This window comes from Pleurodeles waltl, chromosome 6, assembly GCF_031143425.1.
Source record: "Pleurodeles waltl isolate 20211129_DDA chromosome 6, aPleWal1.hap1.20221129, whole genome shotgun sequence".
Taxonomy (NCBI): Eukaryota; Metazoa; Chordata; class Amphibia; order Caudata; family Salamandridae; genus Pleurodeles; species Pleurodeles waltl.
In genome coordinates this window covers 1684437920-1684460288 of record NC_090445.1, presented here as the reverse complement: position 1 = coordinate 1684460288, position 22369 = coordinate 1684437920, and the positions used below count along the sequence as shown (strand labels likewise).

Below are 22369 nucleotides of genomic sequence, written 5' to 3'. Positions count from 1 at the left end.
CTGGATTGCCCAAGCTCATGAATGTAGCAATGCCATGTAAAGCATTACAACATATAGTCAGTAGAAGAAATATAAAAAACAGAAGATGGCGGCACAGCCCAATACCACTGCGTTTAGCAGATAGCCACGGCTTCGGCTACACGGCGAGAGCACACCGCATCTCTAGCGTTATCACCCCGTATAATATGGTCCTATGGATTGCGGAGCCCGGCGGATATCGTGGGTAATCCGGCTATGTGGAAAATACCTACTATGGAAAGAACTATATTTATTGGGTCCATAACTTTCTTTTTTCACAAATGTTCCTCATTTTCAATGGAGTCCTATTGGGGTAGAATGTCAGGTAGGGTTGTTGATGGAACCACGCATGCAGAAACCACGCATGCCTGAACAACACGTTTGGAATAACGACCGTGTTGTTTCCACGCATGCCTTTACCACGCATGCCTTTACAACGATTTTTCGTTGTAAAGGCATGTGTGGAAACGGCATGTGTGGTTGTCGTTTGCAATCCCCCACCCTAACAACAGAAGTACCTCGACACCCCCACCCTTAAAAACTACCCCAATACCCCCACCCACCCTGAGCTCTAAAACCGAACCCCACCCCCAAAAATAAAACCCAACCCCTAAAAACAAAATTACCCTGACCCCAACCCCGCCCCTAAAAAACAGAAGTAACCCATCCCCCACCTTTAAAAACTACCCTGATAACCCCCACCCACCCTGAGCCTTAAAATCGACCCCACCCCCCAAAAAATACTACCCAACCCTTAAAAACAGTTTCCCTGACCCCCACCCCGCCCCCTAAAAACCAGACCACCTCACCTGCTCTGAATACAAAATTACTCCAACCCCCACCCCCAAGTCCCGACCCACCTACCCTAAATACCCCCACCTCTAATAACCTGCCCCCCACCCACCCTAAATAAAAAAATTACCCCAACCCCCCACCCCGCCCGTAAAAACCTGACCCCCACCTGCCCTGAATACAAAATTACCCCGACCCCCCCAACCCCCAATAAATTGCCCCCACACGCATTAAATACAAAATTACCCCAACCCCCACCCGCCCCTAAAAACCTGACCCCCACCACCCACCCTAAAAACAAAATTACCCCACCACTAAAAACCCACCCCCACCCACCCCAAAAACATAATTACTCCAACCCCTTAAAATGCAAAATTACCGTGACCCCCCCACCCTGCCCCTAAAAACCTGACTCCCCCACCCACCCTAAATACAAAATTACCCCACCCCACCCCTAAAACCCCAACCACTCCCCCTGTAAAAACAAAACCACCTCCCCTAAAAACAAAATTACCCCGATCCCCACCCCTAAAAACAAAATAACCCGACCCCCCCACCCCGCTCTAAAAATAATCCAACCTCTCCCACCCCTTAAAAAAACATAAAATAACCTAACCACCTCATCCCCGCCCCATCCCTAAAAACTACCCCCAACCCTGCCCCAGACTCACTTCCCTGACCACATCTTCTCCCAATGGATCTTCCATTTTCTCTGCCTTAACCGCGCATGTGCGTTGTTCAGCACATGCGTGGTTAAGGCAGAGAAAAAGGCCTGCGTTGTTCGGGCAAGCATCGTTCCGCTTGCGTGAACGCCACAAGTGTGGCTCCGGACACGTTGTTCCAGATCTTTCCTGCCAAGTAGCATCCACAATGCAAAGACTTATTATACAGAGAAAAATAAACTTGTCACATGAGATCTTCGCTCGATTACAATCAAACTTTACCTTCTCCAGAGAACAATGGTGCCTACAGAATATAAGACTTCGCTGCCATTTGAAACAAACAACGTCCTCATTGTTTAACCAGTGGCACGTCTCTGGCTCCTCACTAATTTTGTGGCTCATTACAGGTGCCACCAAATCCCACCATAGTTGGGCTTTCCTACCTTCCTTTCAAATTGGACTTTTCTAACTCCTGTCCAAGTTACGCTCTTGTTACTCCTTCCTGGGTTGGGTTCTCATTTCAGTCTGTATTACAGTTGTCGGCCTCATGTCTGGGTTGGACTCTTTAAATAGCTCCCAGACTGGGCTCTTCTGAATCACTCCCTGTTTGGATTCCCCTTCTGACACCCATCCATGTTGGACTCTTCTCTTCCCATCCAGGTTGCAGTCTAACTCCCATCCGCCTCGGCCTCCTCCTGGCTTAGACTGGTTTCACTGTCTCCACCTCTGGACTGTCTTCACTCCCTCCTGGTCTGGACTGTCTTCACTCCCTCCTGGTCTGGACTGTCTTCACTCCCTCCTGGTCTGGACTGTCTTCACTCCCTCCTGGTCTGGACTGTCTTCACTCCCTCCTGGTCTGGACTGTCTTCACTCCCTCCTGGTCTGGACTGTCTTCACTCCCTCCTGGTCTGGACTGTCTTCCCTCCCTCCTGGTCTGGACTGTCTTCCCTCCCTCCTGGTCTGGACTGTCTTTACTCCCTCCTGGTCTGGACTGTCTTCACTCCCCTCCTGGTCTGGACTGCCTTCACTCCCCTCCTGGTCTGGACTGCCTTCACTCCCTCCTGGTCTGGACTGCCTTCACTCACCACCTGGTCTGGACTGTCTTTACTCCCTCCTGGTCTGGACTGCCTTCACTCCCTCCTGGTCTGGACTGTCTTCACTCCCTCCTGGTCTGGACTGTCTTCACTCCCCTCCTGGTCTGGACTGTCTTCACTCCCCTCCTGGTCTGGACTGTCTTCACTCCCTCCTGGTCTGGATGCCTTCACTCCCTCCTGGTCTGGACTGTCTTCACTCCCCTCCTGGTCTGGACTGCCTTCACTCCCCAACTGGTCTGGACTGCCTTCACTCCCTCCTGGTCTGGATGCCTTCACTCCCTCCTGGTCTGGACTGTCTTCACTCCCTCCTGGTCTGGACTGTCTTCACTCCCCTCCAGGTCTGGACTGCCTTCACTCCCTCCTGGTCTGGACTGTCGGGGCAGGTCTTGACAAGGTTTAGACTCCAGACATCTAGCGGGTTCTGACACTTTTTACTCCCATCCGAATGAACACTCCAGTAGTCTTGATGTGAAGAGGAAGCATTAGGGCAGATTACTTCCTACTCAAAGAGCAGCAGTGTAGATGTAAGGATGTTTTCTTTCTCATAATGAGTTATAGCTACACACACCATGGCATGAGAACCTCCTTTAGACAAGTGTATCCAACACGAGGGATGGAGGAGGCTGCTCCTGAGAAAGCTTTGACTTGCAGTGCCAGAAGGGGTTCCTTAGAAACAAAAAGCCCCAAGTGGTTGGCAGGAGGCTCCTGTTTCAGTGGAAATAGAGGTGATCTGATGTAGCCATGTTGTGTAAGGTCTCATAGCACTTCTGAAATCTGGGCTCCCTTTATCATTCTGGGATTTTCGTAATGAGAGCTCAGAGATCTCTTGGCGTTGCTGTGTTTCGTATTGTATCGTGGTGGATTATATTGGATAGCGGGTTACCGGGTACTGTTACAGATCTGTGTGAAGCATTATCTACATTAACGAGGGATCTGCTTCTTGTTCAAGTCTGTTCAGGCGAACGACTGTCCTCTGCTCTACAAAGGCATCTTTTACGAATAGAAGCATCTTCTCTAGGTATGTGTTTTGATGCAATGTTTTAGGCGTGCGGTTATGATGTAGTCAAGTTTACCCCTTAGGGTGGTTGATGTGTAGATGCGCATTTGAGCTGGCAGCCCTCAGAGAACTGTATCCCTGAGAACCTCATTGAACCCCCACTGGTCCCAGGGTTGTTTCTAATGTGCACTGTTGGTGTGGTTTGAAGTATGAATGTACCTTGATGCATCTGAGGTGCCAAACTTGCCCAGCTATCTGTTGTGCGCACAGTAGTGAACGCAGTGATGTCTGATGAGTACTGATGGTGACACGTAAGCATTTACCTTCTATCAGTGCTTTAAATGGGCCGGTACTCTCCGGTACTGAGTACCGGCACTTTTTTATTTTGAGGGGGAGAGTACCGGCACATCTCAAGAAAAACGTAATACTTTTAATTGGAGAGTACCGGCACTTCTCAGAAACAAGCAGGTACTCTGGTACAGAGTACCTGCACTTCTATTTTTCCATTTAAAGCACTGCCTTCTATAATCTGCAGGATGTACGATTGTCCTGTGGGAGAGGACCACTTGTAGATGCTAGGTTTTAAAATTAAACATATGTACTTATAGTTACTGCAATGTCATAATGAATGTAGAAAGTGATACACCACTTTGTTGGTGTGGTCTGAGGTACATTGGCAGAGCACTGTACTGGCAGAAGTGGCAACAGGTGGCATGTGTGCAGATGTCTGATGGGAGTGTTGCCTCATCAGGTTATATCAGCATTGCAGAGATCTGCTTGCGGGTTAGTCCTAGCTGAGGGGTGAAACCTTCATGGCAGGTGGATTTGGTACAAAGGAGATTGTCTTTCGTTAGCCAAAAGCATCCTACAAAGTTACTTCCTTGGTTTGTTCGTATACCCCTGCTTCCTACTGCATGTGACAATATTTAGATTTGCTTCATTCAGAATTCTCCTGCTTTGTGGCAGTGGGTGCTAGGCAGTGGCTAGAACAGTGGCCTGTTCGTGGAGCTTAAGAACCAGTAGATCTGAAAAGTTTAGCACCAACTCTGAAAGCATAGGTGCCCTGAAAACAAGCATTTTCAATGCAACGGGTCTCGCATTTGTTCAGTTAGAGCTATTAGTGTTGTAAAGGAAAAAAAAAACACAGCGCTATGTAAAATGCAGCGCGATTGTGCTGCGTGGAAAATAAACAGATAAAGTAGTCCGGACTCCAGGCTGAAAACATCGAGCTTCGTATGTTTTCAGTAGTTTACCGGTGCAGTGTAGGCGGGCTAAACACCTGAAAAGGCATGAGGTATGCCTGCCTTTCACAAATGAAAGCAAGCAGATTTTAAAAGGCAAGCCCATGAACCAATGAAAGTGACTGACTTGGAAGGGGGGGGTTTCAAGCCCAAAGAGAGATTACAGAATGAACTGAGCACTTTGTGCTCACCCATAAAAAAAGCAGGAAGCTTCCCCCAAGTTTTCTTGCTGTTGCTGATGGTGAAAAATCTGCAAGAAACAGAAAAAAAGAAGGCACACAATGATATGTTAGGTTCTGGGCTGTCGTTGCTTGATTTTTGCTTTCCAGCGTAATCATTTTTTTTTGTGGGGGGTCCGTTTTTTTGTAGTCCAGATATCGGGCAAGCATCAGGACACATTGGTAGGTGGGAAATATAAGGGTTGTAGGGCTGTGCTTGCTTGTATGTGCCTAGAGGGGGGAACATGTGATGGGCGTAGCTTGTCCTTTGGGAAAGCATCATGAAATTATTTAGAGTATTAAAATAATGTGTCCCTCCCGTGCTTCATCCCCACGCCGCTGCTAGAAGTCCAGTGGCGGACCATGTGTGGACCTCTGTCTGCAGAATAGTTTTCATGGGATTGTCTCGTCAGTGCAGACGGCAGGTTGTGATCAGAGACAACACTGGTGTCTACCTTAAATATTGCAGCCATTGCTTTTAAGCTTTTTGGCTGGGTTTGAAGCGCTGTCTTTTTTCCAGGGTTGTAAAACTCTTTGAAATATATTTCCTAAGAATTTTCAATGCGGAGCGGAAGTTGATTGTTGCAAACCTTCGCGCCAGACCTTGGGACTGGCCTCGGGGTGTCTACACTGTGGATCACAGGCCACGAACTGGTATAACCTGGGTCTGCATGGACTTCCAGGAGAGCATTGGTTGTCAGTAGGTCGGTGTGTGCTTGGTGCAGCCCTAGTTGTTCAAGCATGCTTCATGTGCAGCACTGGACAACTCTGTAAACATTTCTGCTGTGGGGCTTGGGTGGGCTCGCCTGCCTTGCTTGTGTGTACCCCCGCAGTATCCATGGAGGCATCATCCTATACTTCGATCGCATTGGACGCCTTTTGAAGAGTCGGGTGTTTTAGGTCAATGTATTGATGATCCCCGCCATGGGAGTCTTTTTGAGAGCACCCCAACTCCTCAATACATTATAGGGTGACATACGGCCATCTGTATACCGCAACAGAGAAGTTCCTTCTTACATACAGGGGAATATGAATTGATCACATCAAAAAGTGTTGGAGAGAAAGGTATAAATGAATACAGGAAGTGCATCAATATCAGACTGCATCCAGCACGAGCTCTATACTACAGCTGGGAACGGGGTTGGGGGTTGGTTGCAGGACATGAATACATCCAACACGCTAAACACACACTGTACAACAAAATGGCCTCAACACAAGTGAGGACCACAGAGGATTGGCTGTAGGTTGCAAGAACAACCCTGGCCTTGCAGCCCCCACAACCAAATGGAGACATCTATAGTGGTAACCCAAAGCCAGCAGGCATGAAGGCGTGAGCACATGCAGAAACAGAACACGCAACCACCACAAAGCGCCAAGCATCGGGAGCAGGTTATACACTCTCTAGAACAATAGGAGCTCAAGTTCTGGGATACAAAGACACAGGCCTGTTAAAGGTGATGGTCGTCAGGCCTTATCTCAAGCGGGCACACCCCCGGAGTTGGGTCAACCAGGCTTTAAGTACGAAATTGAAGACATTACATGGTATACATACAGCTGAACCCGCCGTAGATATATAGATACAATGCAGAATATTATAACATACACTTCAAATGGAGACCTCAATGGCCATTGCCTGACCTTGGTAATTTAGGAAGTTTGCTTACAATGAACACTGAGTGAAAATAACACCATCATGTCCTGGGAAGGTTTGTCCACACAACAGGTTCTACACAATTATTACCAGTGGTCCCAAAAGTACACTTTATTCTCGTTGAGCAGTGCTGGGTGCGTGCCCGGATTACTCGTGTTACATGCACCATACCGATGGCTGACCTCACCCACATCCAGTCCATCCGCCTTGCGCCTTCCGGCCACCGAGATGCCTGCGACGCGCCTCAGGGTACAGTCAACGATCGATGGTTTCTGCTCAGTCCAAAACTCACCGACAGCGTTGAATGTTCCCGGAGGCGCTCGGGGAAGCGGCCGGACTTGGCTCGCATCTGAGCCCAGCAGCGCTGAGTTCAGCAAATACCTGAAGTGATCGGAGGCGCGCGCCTTGCCATTATGAAACGCCTGCAGGGTTTCCCAGGCCCGGAGTGTTTACAGAGCCTGAAATTGGCAGGACTTTAACAAAACGTGAGTCATACTTACAGAGGTCTTTGGAAGGGATGAGAGCCGGAGCTGCTCCTTTGAAACATTGGACTTACCGCCGGAGTGGATACTCGGGGAATCACTTTTTCATAGGGTAGTTTCACGTTCTTGTATTTTTCGTTCACGGCCCAGTGATGGTGAAGTTTTTACGATTACTTATTTCAACTGTACAATTTGCTGCGTCTATTGGTGGGTGAATCCCAGATGTGAACAGCATTATTGACTATTTTAATTTCCCTAACTTTCTACTGGAGAGGCAGCTGGAGGGGGGAGACACGGAGGTTTGCATCTTCAGTTCTTTTGTAGTCACAAGACGAGAGCACAGGAGGGGTCTATCTAGGAAGGTGATTTGGCACGTACGTGGGCCCCAGGCAGGCTTCCCAGTGCCAGTGAATTTATTCTTTCTTTTATTTGGGAGTGTTGCATAGCTCTAAATCTCGGAGTCCAGAGGATGAAATAGGTTACTACATCCATGTGGAGATGCAGGCTACAAGAATACAGGTGCGGGAACAAGATGCTTTGTGTCGTCCTGTTATCTTTCATTGTATACTCAACCCCTAATGGTGTAGGGAAGGGTGTACCTAGAATAAACAGGTTTCAGACGGGCCAATGCCAGGTGTGAGTAAATCACAGGATATTTTTCATTTGTAGGGATGTGTTTTCTTCCTATGAAGCAGTCTGTGGCACTGGTGGAGGGACACACAGCTGCTCACATTTCTAATACCAGACTTACATCTCTTAAAACTGCCTGCACCCCAGATCATCCAAGGACCACTTAATTCAATCATGCCAAGCTTCCCTTTGCCCCTTTCCACCAGCTGCCTCTCACCCACTAGAACTCCCAAACTGGCAAACTAAAAAAGTCTAACTCCTCTTCAGGCACTGTAAGCTCTCCATCGATGAAGCTATCTGCTCAGACACGAAGAGAGTCTAAAAATACCACACGTAGCGCCCTGAAGTACTTGCATGGTGATAGTAAGACTATCACTCTCAACCAAGCCTTCTCTTGCAAGTCCAGGACCTCTGAATCCCCCTCTCTCTCCCCTTAATGGTCAGGAAAAAAAACTTGACACCTGTCCTACTCAAAGTGCTCTCAGATCTTGATCACCGAAGCTCCTGGCTCTGTTTTGCCTTATTTTTGAGTCATTAATGATTATCTGTGCAGCTAGGTGTGCACAGTTGAATATATGTTTGATGGCATGTGTGGATCTGAAAGGTGTGTGTTGGGGCAGAGCAGTAATGCCTAGGATGTCCTTGGATTGGGTAAGAGCCAGACAGGAAGTGACTGTTACTTAGGGTGGCCAATGAAACGGCGGGTCCCAGAGCGGGATGCCGCTGTGAAACCTACAACTGCATTCGACTCCGCTGCAAGAAGCGGGCGGGATGCCAACACGGTCTCTTTCATCGTGACTCTTGAGGCCATCTTGGTAGCGTAGGCCATCCATCTGGAAACCATCAGCATCTGCCATTCCTGTAAGCGGGAATGCTAAATATGGCGGCCGCTTATTCTCTGCGCATGAACTGCGACTGCAAAACGAAGAGCAGAATAAAATTAAAGAAAAACCTGGGTGCGGAGAGAGAACCGTTCGGGTTGGTGCCCATTCCTGAGCAACGAACAAAGCTGAATACTTACTTGCACACTTCCTGCCCCAGAAGAATCCACAGGACTGCGTCATCTGTCCAACACACCCTTCCGATGCCCTACAAATCTGCTCCAGATGTGTTATGGCTTCGAAACACAACGTCCCAACCTAACTGGGCGGGCTGAAACGAGAACCAGATTGAAGTAGTTAGTACCAAACACTTACAACTTTCATTTATACATGAAGAACGTCTATAATTATAATAATATTTCTTCTACGCTCACTACATTACAGCTGCATAGTGACATACGCTCTTTACTTTGCATAGATTGAGGTGGGGACAGTTGCGCCATGCTGAATGTACACCCTTGCGTAGTAATACATATAGACGAGTTTTGCCGTCACAGTTGATGAGGTCATACTTATGGCAGCCAATCACAGTCTAGACTGGAAGAGTTCAAATGTCATGGAAAGAAGCACACACAGCAATAAGTGCTCAAAACCCCGGTTTGGGGGCTCATCTATTGGGGAGCTAAGTGAGGGTTAAAAAAGTGTGAATGCAGGATGAGAAAAAGGACGACAATAGATAGGACTTTTTTTAATAGAGCCATGGCTGCCACAGACTGTAATTGGTACCTGAGAAGAGCAATACATAATTTGTCTAGTATTAACACGTCAAGTAGTTTTTGGTTGGCCTCCTTGCTCTAGATATGGGACTTGATTGACCCTTTTTTTCACAAAGTACAACAGAATAGAGCAAGCCAGATCAAACCATCAGGGGGCGCTGCCATCATCCACAGGCTTTTTCCATCACACTCTGCACATACTGAACCCCATGCTATAAGTGAGTGCTACGTCGTGACGGACGCTAGGGATACCCATGTCCCTGGCTGCGTTACCCCGTGAAGCATTGTACTGTCACACCCTCCCATAGGTTTCTTCTACCCTATGGGTCAGAGAATCGATAACCACTTGTGCGGGCTTGAGCCTCTCTGTGATACACAGTACCTCTACCTCATGCCACAGGTAAGTCCCGCCCGTTCCAAATTTTAATTATGTTTTCCTTTTAGACGAAATACATAGCGAAGTCCATGTTACAGTTCAGCAGATTTCTATGGCGGGTTTTATGACTCCGATGCTCAGTCTTCCAGTAGAGTTTAGGTGCAAAATGATCCAATAATAAACCATACTCGCTGCCTGGCGGGAGATCTACAACTGTGAAGGGGCGGCTCCTTCACAATGGCAAAAGCGTGCCCCCCCCCCCCACCCCACCCCACCCAGCACAGCCAGGAGCTGAAAGATAAAACAATACTTAATTATCGTTTTACCTTTCAGCTCCTGGCTCAGCCAGCAGCGTGTTCAGGGAGTGTCGGGCCTGCGGTACGGGGGGGGGGGAGGAGAGAGTGTGCACCTAATTGCGCATGTGTGTTTGGCCAGCCATTTCTAGCTGGCCCAACACACATACACTCTTAGGTTTCTCCAGCCCGGCTCTGTTGAACTGCTGAGCTGGACAAACTGCACAGACCCCAGGGCTGTGTCTGAGCTGCAGTCTAAGCCTCTCAGACCAATCCTGACGCTGCTTTCATGCTAGCCTTAGCATGAAAGCAGCGCTAGGATTTCTGGGAAGCCTGTGCTGTGTCCCAGTGAATGCTGGAACACCAGATAAAGAGGAGCGACAAGCGAGGCGGCATGAGACTGCGGCGAGGGGAAGAGGTAAGTGTTTTTAAATTTCATTATTTTTTTTAATTCCCCCCCCCATGTCCCCACCACTCCCACCCCTTCACTTCCCCTGCCCACCCCTCCCCTTGAGATTTGCGGCTGACGTCAATGCAACTGTGGCCCCTAGAGTCAATGGACTACGGTTGTTTCTCATAGCGTGGCTACCTATAAAACTAACAGACATGTTTCACACCCATTTTGTATTCTTATTGGCCTAGGACAGATACAGCCTCAATATCCTCCTTCTATCGAGCTTAAAAGTATCTTCTCAAATGACTGCATGTGTCCCAGGAGCATGAAAAGGGAGAGTTAGCCTCAGATATATATGTAATTTAATTCCCCATTCCCCACACTTTACAGGTAAAATAACTTTTAAGGCCTTTCAGCCTCAGAGTTTGCAAGCTGCTTTGCTGAAGCAAATTCCAAAATATAAATGATGCCTTTTCTCTCCTGGTCTACGCAGCTGGGTTATGAGTTCTAAGAGACAGGGCGTAAGTCTGCCCCCGCTGCGGGTTGGTTCATTCAATTTAGAGATGTGTATTTTGTAAGCGAGCTGCGCAAGCTATGATAGATCCCCTTTGAGTACAGTGTCATCTCCTTTGAGAACACAGTCATACCCTTTGAGAACACAGTCATACCCTTTGACTATGTTGTCATCCCCTTTGGAGAACAACGCCATCCCCTTAGGAGACCGACGCCATCACCGACGCCATCCCCTTAGGAGACCGACGCCATCCCCTTTGGAGACCGACGCCATCCCCTTTGGAGACCGACGCCATCCCCTTTGGAGACCGACGCCATCCCCTTTGGAGACCGACGCCATCCCCTTTGGAGACCGACGCCATCCCCTTTGGAGACCGACACCACCCCCTTTGAGTATGACGCCATCCCCTTTGAGGACAACACCATCCCCTTTGAGGATGCTGTCATTCTCTTTGAGTACTCCACCATCCCCTTTGGCTAGTCCGTCATGCACCTTTGAATACCTTGCCAACCCCTCTGGAGAAGGTCATCTTGCCCTTTGACAACTCACTGAGAATAAAAGTCTGAATATTTGTTCAGAAGCGCAGTGGAACTGTAGTAAGGCAGTCTACAACACCTACAAGAAAAGGGGATGGCGACACATCTTCGTACAAATCTCCTACATTACTCTGTACGTTACTGGCTGATTGGGGGTCTTCGTTTTATAAACTGTTAGAAAAGGTCCATGACAGCTGCCCCACAGGTGAATCCCAGTACTGCTTGTCAGGGCCAGAGACTGAGTCACTTCTATTAGTAACTACTTATACAAATGAGGACTCTAATCTGCTATATTTCCATTGTCTGTTACTCACAGAGTGCTTGGAAGTGACGTGTTTAATGACTATGATAAATCCGAGATTCTGGTGATGCTGGAAACAGAATCCGATTCAGTGGGCTTCAAGTGGTCCCCATGCCTCAGAGCAGCGCCAGGCTGGAAACCATAACCATCCCTGGCAAAAATGCTGCAACCAGCTCCACATTGCAGGGAATCACCACCAGATTGCGGACAATGGGGCACGGCCTAGGTCATGGCAGCCCAACCTCCCCTGAAAGCAGCCCCAGAGCCTTCAGCTTACTGGGGAAATGCCAGAGTGTCAAAATCACCGGTCCCCCTGACTCAGAATCTCATTTGGACCAAGTAACCTGGGGATACTCTTCAACTGTGAAGATAAATCCTACCACTTCTCAGGCCTGGATGATGACTCGTCTCCGCGGATGTGACAATATCTACACTAACCTCCCAGGAAACTAAATACAAATCGAAAGAACCAAGCAGCCAGGATGCACTTAAACATTTGTAAGCTTTGCCATATCATTCTTGACCTCAAAGTGCTTCACTGGCTACAGGTGAAAGCAAAAATTGAGTTCAGAGTCCTTCATGCTGTTCACAAAGCCTTCCATGCTATTGACATAGCCTTTTGCGGAGGCCCTGAATAGAGGCAAATCCTGGCACCACCCTAAGTTGCAGGCAGGCTGCTCACCTGATTAACCAATCGTTCAAGAGGCTTAACATAGATGTGGGTCCTCGAAAGAGCGGGGTGCAGACTGCGGAACATCCTTAACCCAAACTTGACGCTGCACCTTTTCAAGAATATCAGATGGGGCTTCCACCTCTTCCGACTGAAATCTAGCATCCGCAGAAGACTTGGTGCTCTGAAGTAGATGAAAGGTGACATGCGGCACTATATACTCTTTCTGGACTCAAAAGTACTAGGTAGTCTATCTCCAACTGCGGGGCAGGGTGGGACTCATGCCAATGTGAACCTTTACAAAGAAACAATTTCCAGATGGTCCTTGATTAAGAGCAGCAGTACAAAAGATTTACATTAACAATAGCCTGATGTTAAGTCTTCTTGAAAGAAACGTGACACTAATTGGATTTTGCCCTCGTCAGTCAGCGCTGCATCCTGCAAGGTTTAGCATACCTGTCACAGCTCAGAAAAGGAGCTGTCAGAGCCGGCCTGAGCGATCAGAGCCTCAGTGAATTGAGGGCCGGTCTGAGCGAGCAGAGCCTCAGTGAATTGAGTGTGTTTGTCGGAAGACTTCACCTCACGTCTGCTAAGAGCTGTAGTTGGCGCGGTGCCTAGTCGTGACAGCATCATCAGGCGATCTCCTCACTTCCAAAGCACTGCACTCATGTATTGACTGTCAGAGATACAGGTTGTGGTGGGTACTGTGGGGCAGGTACAGGTTCATGTACTGCTTTCTGTAATACACTACAAAGATCACTTAGGACGTAAGGCTACTTAAGTAACTGTTGAAAAGCATGGGTCAGGTATGGGTAACCCCCAGATTCCAGGAGAGGCTCGCGGTGCGCTGAAAGCGCGGGGTGGCCCGGGGATGGAGTTAAATAAACATTACATTTATTAAATTAAAAAAAACACTTACCTTCTCTGCCACTGCGCCCCTACTCTGCCTCAGGCTGGCACAGGCTCCCAGCCTGCCCTGCGGCCAATCCGGACACTGCTCAAAGCAGCGTCAGGATTGGCCGCCCAGCCAGGATGCCCCCAGGCAGACTGGGAGCCTGTGCAGGCTCTCTCCAGCCTGGCAACTGTGTTGCTAGGCTGGAGAAAGCCTACTGCGCATGTGTGTTTGGCCAGCCTGAGACCTCCGGCCAAACATACATGCGCAGTAAGGGGGAGTGCTGTGCACTCCCCCCTCACTGCTTGTCACCGCCGTGGCCCCACCCCTTTATAAGAAAACGATAATAAACAAAGTTTATTATTGTTTTCTTTTAAAGGTTTTGCAGCTGCCGCTGCTGGCGGTGGGGGGGGGGCACACTGTGTTGGTTCCTCATGGTAAGCAGCGCCTTTCTAATCTGTGTCCCGGAACATCCCCCATAATACTGTCATCCCCACCCCGTGTTCCTGATGGCAACAGTATGAGGACGCAGACGTGATATTTACTGTGATCCTGGAAATGAGCCCCACAAGGTTTATAGTTCAAGTGATGCAGGATTTAAATGCCCAAATATCCTTCCCACTCTTTCCCCCCCTGCAGGAAGCTGGGAGAGGCAAAGTAGCTACCAGAGCCCTCAACACAGCTGCTTCTGTGGGATGCCCAGGTAGTCACTACGAGGAGCTGGTCCTAGGGATGCCTGGTCAGTCAGTTCAAAATGACTGAGAGGAGCTTGTCTTATGGGATGCCCAGTCAGTCACTAGGGGGAGCTGCTCTTATGGGATGCTCGGTCAGTCATTAAGAGGAGCTGGTCCTGTAGGATGCCTTGTCAGTCAGTTCAGAATGACTAAGAGGAACTGGTCGATGCCAGCGTATCCCCTGGGGATTGTAATACAGCAGACAGGATATCCGTAACGTTTGCGATGGAGTCACCCGTTCGGCAAACTCTATATCATTCCCTAAATTAGGGGACACCGCACTTTTCAAGGTGCACCAGAGGGGGGTGGGTCAAGATGAGTTTAATGGTCGGTCAAACAGACTGCTGTGGCATTTATACCAAACCGGAGAGCTGGAAACGTACCACGTGAACTGTTCTAAGATGCTGTGTGAGGTAGGTCCATTTTACTGCTTTCTGGAATTCCTTTTACTGTTTACAAGGACATCTGGGCATTGCATATACAGCTTGGCCGGGCAAATTAAAGAAAGACCTGGGCTAATTACGTTACAATGTAAAATGTGACATCACCTGCACCAGGAAGTATTTTTTGTTCGGTGTCAGATTCGTGGAACCCTGATACGTGGACAGTGTGACTGTGGAAAGCATTGAGGCTGTCCTGCGGTTCTAAGGAGGGGCACGAGACTGGACACCGGCTCTTTGCCACGTTCACCGGTCGGGCCATCCAGTCATGACTGGAGCGAGTAATTAAATCATAAGGAATTTAAATTTTGGGAATGTTGGTTCATTTTATTTTTAGCCATTCACAAGCCTTCACACTCAATTTACACATCTACATTGAATGCCAAACAAGCATTGGCAAAACAAGTAGGTCTGGGTTTAATGTGCTGACTTCACGTGCAGCATTAGCCTACTGGAGGCAAGGCACACAGGAGAAAGCCCAGGGAGAACAGTGAGCTGTAGTTATAACAAAAAGTCCATCGTGCAGTTAAGTGCAAGCACTGGAGTTGAGGTGGAAGGATACACCAGCAGTTGCTGAGCAATAAACACACCACTAGGCTGAGTGTAGACGTGACCGACAAAGGGTCTTGCTGAAAGATTCTGGCTGCAGAAAGCCAATGGTTGAAGGGGAGGGCCCAAATCCCACTTTATGTATTTTGTTAACAATATGTCTGACGGCTGTGTAGACGCCGTAGTGACTTTTCACAATGGGTATGAAAATACTTAGACACCTATAAGTTTACTGTGATGGGGAGGAAATAATGTAGAAAAAAATGACCTTCCCTTTCTGTAAATCAGGAGGTTTACTGTTGGTACAAATACTCCCTTTTAAGGCATAATCGTTTGTAGAGAAAGCACTTCGATTTACTTGAAAACTCAAAAACGAGTAACTATATGGAATTTGTGGGCACACGCCCAGGACTCAGTCCCTACTTTCTTTGTGAAAGGGCACCTCTGTGGTGGCCTCGAGCGGCCACTGAACCCCCCTTGTCCAGAAACAAGTACACGCTGTGAACCGGCTCCTTCAGAGAAAGTGAATAAACAGCGGGCTTTCTTCGGGCGCCTTGAAGGGCCCTCTAGCCGCTTGAGCTGAGGTGAGCCGTTTCACATTGGTGTTTTAGTGCACGAGCTATCAAAATAAACCGCCCTCGCCTTAATTGGAACATTATGGGGCAGGCAGGGTCCAGGTTGGGTCTGATCAAAAGCATACCACTCTAAGGGAAACAGCAATAACGAAAATAAACCGAGGGCTGAAACCAAGGTTTAAGTCCCATTAATGCGGAACAGCTGCGGGGGCATACATAATAACTGTATATTTATCTAGCTTGTAAATTTCTTAAATATTATGTGTTACAAAGGGTCCATTGGCCTTTTTGTTTTCCGTTCTCAACCTAAAGAGAAAATTGAAACGTTTTGTAAGAAATACCAAGTGTGGAGTGACGTTAGTTTTACAAAGAAGAGTTAATAAAAAGACCTGGAAAATGTAATCCTGCATTTATGTACAAGGAGTGAGGTGAATTAAGGAAAGGTCCTATTGCTGGGTCAGCAGGTTCTCAGCTATCCCGCACAATGTACTGTTGACAACTGAGGTCTTTCGTGCCTTGGACTGAAAGCAGCGTAATGCTAAGGGGTGGACTTGTGTCCAGTAACAATGTGACCGCACTACCACCCTCTCTCCAGCAGGGGTCAGTAGAGAGTTTGACTGCACATCTGTGTCCTATTAATTGCAGGTTAGTACTAAAACCCAGGCACTTGGACAAGGTGCACAAGTGACGACTTTCTTTGCCATAAGTCATTAAAGGTGTGTCCTTTTGCTTTGCTGTAAGCGCACGTGCGAGTCACACGAGCTGAGGTTCACTCCTGGGGCCCGTCTTCGGTTTTCAAACCATAGAGTGCGTGGGTCTGAGATGTTTTGCCTACAGTGACCATTTCCCTGACTTACGAGTTGCCCATCCATGCCCCCTGGCATTGTGTGACTGAGGTGTGTGTTAACTGGGCTCTTGGCACGGGCAGCCATGCACCAGTCCTTCGCCACCAGCCCCCCCCAACTGGGTGATGGTGAGGCGCAACAGGGAGAACTCGGACGCTGGCAGCGTTGGCCTCTCACGCAGTTTGCCAGGTTTTGCCACCTTGACTTGGGGGATACATTTTCTAGAAATGAAAGGTTTTGTGAGAGGATTATCCAGCTGAAAGCCTTCTTTGCACAGTTTTTCTACTAAAAACTTATTTTTCCTGAAGTTTTATTTTTAAATAGAGGCAAATTGTGAGGAGTTTAAATAATGTTTTTGAAGAAGAACTCTGCCGAGCTTCCGCCATCACCGAGTTGTTCGGATGAAGCTTTGAGGGCCCTCGTGGGAGCCCCCACCCCGATCCTCCCGTTGACGGGTATCACCTCTTGCCAGGCCGGACCCTCAGACTCCATCAGTAGAAGTGAAAGGCTGTGAGCACTGGTGCCCCTGCATGGCCTCCAGGTGGGGGTCTGACCCCCCTTCTCCTGTGGGCCACCTTCCGGTGGCACCCCTTCCCCACAGGAGGTGCAGCGTCCTGCAGGGGTCCCAGAGGCAAAGAGAAACGGCCAGTCACAAACACATGTATGACTTCTGGGTGCTTTGCACACTAAAACATGCGGGGGGGAGGATAAAAAAACACGGAAAGCGTGCCCTGTGTTCACCATCCCGACTCCACTCACTATAGGATTCCTGTGTGAAGTAGGGATGACGTGCGGCCTGCTGGCTCCGTGACACACAGCCTAAGAAGCGTCATTGTGTGACAAGATCCCTCTGTGACTCGCGCCCTTGTGGCTGTCGGGGTCACGGCTGTTCCCCGGTGTAAGGTAGCATGGTTGGGTGCTGCTGTCTTTTTTCAAGAGCTCCTGCCCAGAAATGGAGCATCTGTGAGCACATCTGATAGGGCTTCCAGGTGAGACTGAGGGTTAGCGCCTGCCTCTTCTGCATGTACCCTGCGTCTTCATGTACCCGGCATCTTCTGCAAGTACCCTGCATCTCCATGTGCCCTGCATCTTCTGCATGTGCCCTGCATCTTCATGTACCCGGCATCTTCTGCAAGTACCCTGCATCTTCATGTGCCCTGCATCTTCTGCATGTACCCTGCGTCTTCATGTACCCGGCATCTTCTGCAAGTACCCTGCATCTTCATGTACACGGCATCTTCTGCAAGTACACTGCATCTTCTGCAAGTACCCTGCCTCTTCTACATGTGCCCGGCATCTTCTGCAAGTATCCTGCATCTTTATGTGCCCTGCATCTACTGCATGTACCCTGCATCTTCATGCCCCGGCATCTTCATGTACCCGGCGTCTTCATGTACCTGGCATCTTCTGCAAGTACCCTGCATCTTCATGTACCCGGCATCTTCTGCAAGTACCCTGCATCTTCATGTGCCCTGCATCTTCTGCATGTACCCGGCATCTTCTGCAAGTACCCGGCATCTTCTACATGTGCCCGGCATCTTCTGCAAATACCCTGCATCTTCTGCATGCGCCCGCCTCTTCTGCCTGTACCCTGCATCTTCATGTACCTGGCATCTTCTGCAAGTACCCTGCATCTTCTGCATGTGCCCCGCCTCTTCTGCATGTACCCTGCTTCTTCTACATGTACCCAGCCTCTTCTGCAAGTACCCTGCCTCTTCATGTACCCAGCATCTTCTGCATGTGTCCTACCTCGTACGCTGCCTCTTCTGCCTGCGCGCTGCCTCTCCTGCCTGCGCCCTGCCTCTTCTGACTGTGCCCTGCCCCTTCTGACTGTGCCCTGCCTCTTCTGACTGTGCCCTGCTTCTTCTGCATGTACCCTGCATCTTCTGACTGATGCCCCGCCTCTTCTGACTGATGCCCCGCCTCTTCTGACTGATGCCCCGCCTCTTCTGACTGATGCCCCGCCTCTTCTGACTGATGCCCCGCCTCTTCTGCCTGTGCCTCGCTTCTTCTGCCTGTGCCCCGCTTCTTCTGATTGTGCCCCGCTTCTTCTGATTGTGCCCCGCCTCTTCTGATTGTGCCCCGCCTCTTCTGATTGTGCCCGCCTCTTCTGCTTGTGCCCCGCTTCTTCTGCTTGTGCCCCGCTTCTTCTGCCTGTGCCCCGCTTCTTCTGCCTGTGCCCCACTTCTTCTGCCTGTGCTCGGCCTCGTCTGCCTGCGCCCTGCCTCGTCTGCCTCGTCTGCCTGAGCCCTGCCTCTTCTGCATGTACCGTGCTTCTTTTGCATGTACCCTGCTTCTTTTGCATGTACCCTGCTTCTTTTGCATGTACCCTGCTTCTTCTGACTGATGCCCCGCCTCTTCTGCATGTGCCCCGCCTCTTCTGACTGATTCCCCGCCTCTTCTGACTGATGCCCTGCCTCTTCTGACTGATGCCCTGCCTCTTCTGCATGTGCCCTGCCTCTTCTGATTGTGCCCTGCCTCTTCTGATTGTGCCCTGCCTCTTCTGCCTCTGCCCTGCTTCTTCTGCCTGTGCCCTGCTTCTTCTGCCTGTGCCCCGCTTCTTCTGCCTGTGCCCCGCTTCGTCTGCCTGCACCCTGCCTCGTCTGCCTGCACCCTGCCTCGTCTGCTGAGCCCTGCCTCGTCTGCCTGAGCCCTGCCTCTTCTCTCATCCCTCCTGGGAGGCCCCTCCCCTTTGAAAAGTGCACGTGCAAAGATCAGAGGTATTCTACACGGTCCCAGAAGTGCTAAATCATCCACAGAAACCCTTGTTCAAACCTTTACTAATGTGGCCTGGAATGTAAGGGTGAATGTGTACATTCTGCAGAGCTGGCATGCGAGGCCAGGGCTGAGTGCCTCCTCTCACTGCAGCAGTGAGCAAAAATATCTGATGCAGGGCGACATGTATGGATGACAACTGTCAGCTACGATGGAGATACAGCTGTAGTAACAATGGAGACAGCAGGTGTAACAATGGAGACAGGAGTAGTAAAGATGGAGGCACAGCGGCAGCGACAACGGAGGCACAGCGGCAGCGACAACGGAGGCACAGCGGCAGCGACAAGACACACAGCGGTAAAGCACAGGAGTAGTAACAATGGAGGCGCAGCGGTAGCAACAATGGAGGCGCAGCGGTAGCAACAATGGAGGCGCAGCGGTAGCAACAATGGAGGCGCAGCGGTAGCAACAATGGAGGCACAGCGGTAGCAACAATGGAGGCACAGCGGTAGCAACAATGGAGGCACAGCGGTAGCAACAATGGAGGCACAGCGGTAGCAACAATGGAGCAATGGAGGCACAGCGGTAGCAACAGTGGAGGCACTGCGGTAGTAACAATGTAAGCACAGGAGTAGTGACAATGGAAGCACAGGAGTAGTGACAATGGAAGCACAGGAGTAGTGACAATGGAGACACAGGAGTAGTAACAATGGAGGCACAGGGGTAGTAACAATGGAGGCACAGCAGCAGTAACAATGGAGGCGCAGGGGTAATAACGGAGGCACATAAGTAATAACGGAGGCACATAAGTAATAACGGAGGCACATAAGTAATAACAGTGAAGACGCAGGAGTAATAAGTAAGGAGACACAGCAGTAATAATGGAGGCACAGGAGTAATAACAATGGAGGCATAGTGGTAGTAACAATTGAAGCGCAGAGGTAGTAACAATGGATGCACATGAGCAATAAAAATGGAGGCAGAGGAGTAATAATGGATGCACAGTGGTTGTAATGGAGGAACAGCAGCAGTAACAATGGAGACGGGTGTAATAACTAAGGCACAGCAGTAGTAACAATGGAGACACAGGGGTAATAATAATGGAGCCAGATGTGAAAACAATGGAGGCACTGCAGTAGTAACGATGAAGGTACAGCAGTAGTAATGATGGAAGTACAACAGTAGTAACAATGGAGACTCAGTGGTAGTAACAATTGAGACAGCAGTAGTAACAATGGAGGCACAGAAATAGTAACTTTGCAGACAGTGGAAACACAGGAGTAAGAACAATGGAGAAACAGATATAATAATAATAGACTCACAGAGGTAGTAACATTGGGGGCACAGCAGTAGTAACAATGAAAGCACAGGAGTATTAGCAGTGGAAGCACATGGGTAGTAACAATGGAGGCACAGGAGAAATAACAATGGAGACGCAGTGGTAATAAGAATGGAGATGCAGAGGTAGTAATAATGGGGGCACATCAGTAGTAATGGAAGCACATGAGTAGTAACAATGGAGGCACAGGAGTACTAACAATGGAGGCGCAGGGGTAGTAACAGTGGGGGCACATCAGTAGTAACAATGGGGGCACATCAGTAGTAACAATGGAAGCACACAGGTAGTAACAATGGAGGCACAGGAGTAGTAACAATGGAGGCACAGCAGCAGTAACAATGGAGGCACAGGAGTAGTAACAGTGGAGGCACATGAGTAATAAGAATGGAGACAGCAGTAGTAATAATGGCGGCACAGCAGCAGTACCAACTGAAGCACAGGAGTAATAACAATGGAGACACAGTGGTAGTAACAATGGGAGCACAGGAGTACTAACAATGGATGCATATGAGTAATAACAATGGAGGCATAGGAGTAATAATGGAGGCACAGTGGTAGTAACGATGGAGACACGGGAGTAATAACAAGGGAGACACGAGAATAGTAACAATGAATGCACAGGAGTAGTAACAATGGAGACACAGGAGTAATAACAATGGAGACACGAGAATAGTAACCATGGCTGTACCCGAGTAGTAACAATGGAGACAGGAGTAATAGCAATGGAGGCACAGAAGTGGCAACAATGGAGGCACAGGAGTAATAGCAATGGAGGTACAGTGGTAGTTACAATGGAGACCCAAGAGTAATAACAATAGAGACACAGGACTAATAACAGTGGAGGCAGAGGAGTAATAGCATTGGAGACACAGGAGTAGTAACAATGGAGACACAGGAGTAGTAAAAATGGAGGCACAGGACTAATATCAATGGAGACACAGCAGTAGTAACAATGGAAGCACAGCAGCAGTAACAATGGATGCACAGCGGTAGTAACAGTGGAGACACAGGAGTAGTAAAAATTGAGGCACAGGAGTAATAACAGTGGAGACACAGGAGTGGTAACAATGGAGGCACAGGAGTAATAACAATGGAGGCACAGGAGTAATAACAATGGAGGCACAGGAGTAGTAACAATGGAGGCACAGCAGTAGTAAGAATGGAGACACAGCAGCAGTTGCTACGGTTATAGTGAGAAGGTGGCACCATTCTGACCACAAAAGCAGCAGACGTTGCTCCCATGGTAAGAGGGTATGGCCACTGGCTAACCCCCTCGCCACCCCCCAAGGCCCTGCACTAACCTCTGACACAGGTTACTTCATGTTAAACTGTTTCTCTTCCTGTGTGTTTTTAAATTAGGACAAAGCGAGAATTGACAGTATACACAGGTTGGAAATCCATCTTTTTTGGACACGACTGGCAACCTGTGACAGTAATTTGCAGGCCTCTCAGTGCAGGGACTTGTAAGATTGTGAGTTGTATTCGATTTCAGGCACTTTGTTTGAAAGTGACGAGGATAGCATAACATGTCTAATTTTGAACTTACGTAGAGGTCACAGCACGGTGCATGGCTCCTCCTTCCACCAGAAGCAGTTGTCCGGCTGGTGGCCCTATAGGGCTGCCTCTCACCTTAACCTGCAGGGCCCTGTTAACTGTAGGGCTGCACGGAACTCGCAGAGTTTCTCTCTCTGGAATACTGCGGAGTTACATGAAAACTCTGCAAGATCCCGCAGAGTTCTCGCACGGGCGGAATCAGGCACATTGCGCTGCTAATGCTGATTTTTAGTGCCGCTCACTCCTTCCACGCTACAAAA

General features: G+C 49.1%; 1 protein-coding gene and 1 long non-coding RNA gene across 5 annotated transcripts in view; one reads left to right on the top strand and one right to left on the bottom strand.

The window, feature by feature from the left end:
* Positions 1-22369, top strand: part of NR6A1 (nuclear receptor subfamily 6 group A member 1) — a 685712-nt gene that overhangs the window by 166825 nt on the left and 496518 nt on the right. The gene's annotated exons all lie outside the window — the stretch shown is intronic.
* LOC138301348 (uncharacterized) overlaps positions 1477-22369 on the bottom strand; it is a 52002-nt gene continuing 31109 nt past the window's right edge. Inside the window, exons 3-4 of the long non-coding RNA XR_011205092.1 lie at positions 8807-8937; positions 1477-8700 (exon numbers count right to left, since the gene is read on the bottom strand). This is a non-coding gene — a long non-coding RNA (uncharacterized lncRNA). The remainder of the gene's footprint in view (positions 8701-8806; positions 8938-22369) is intronic.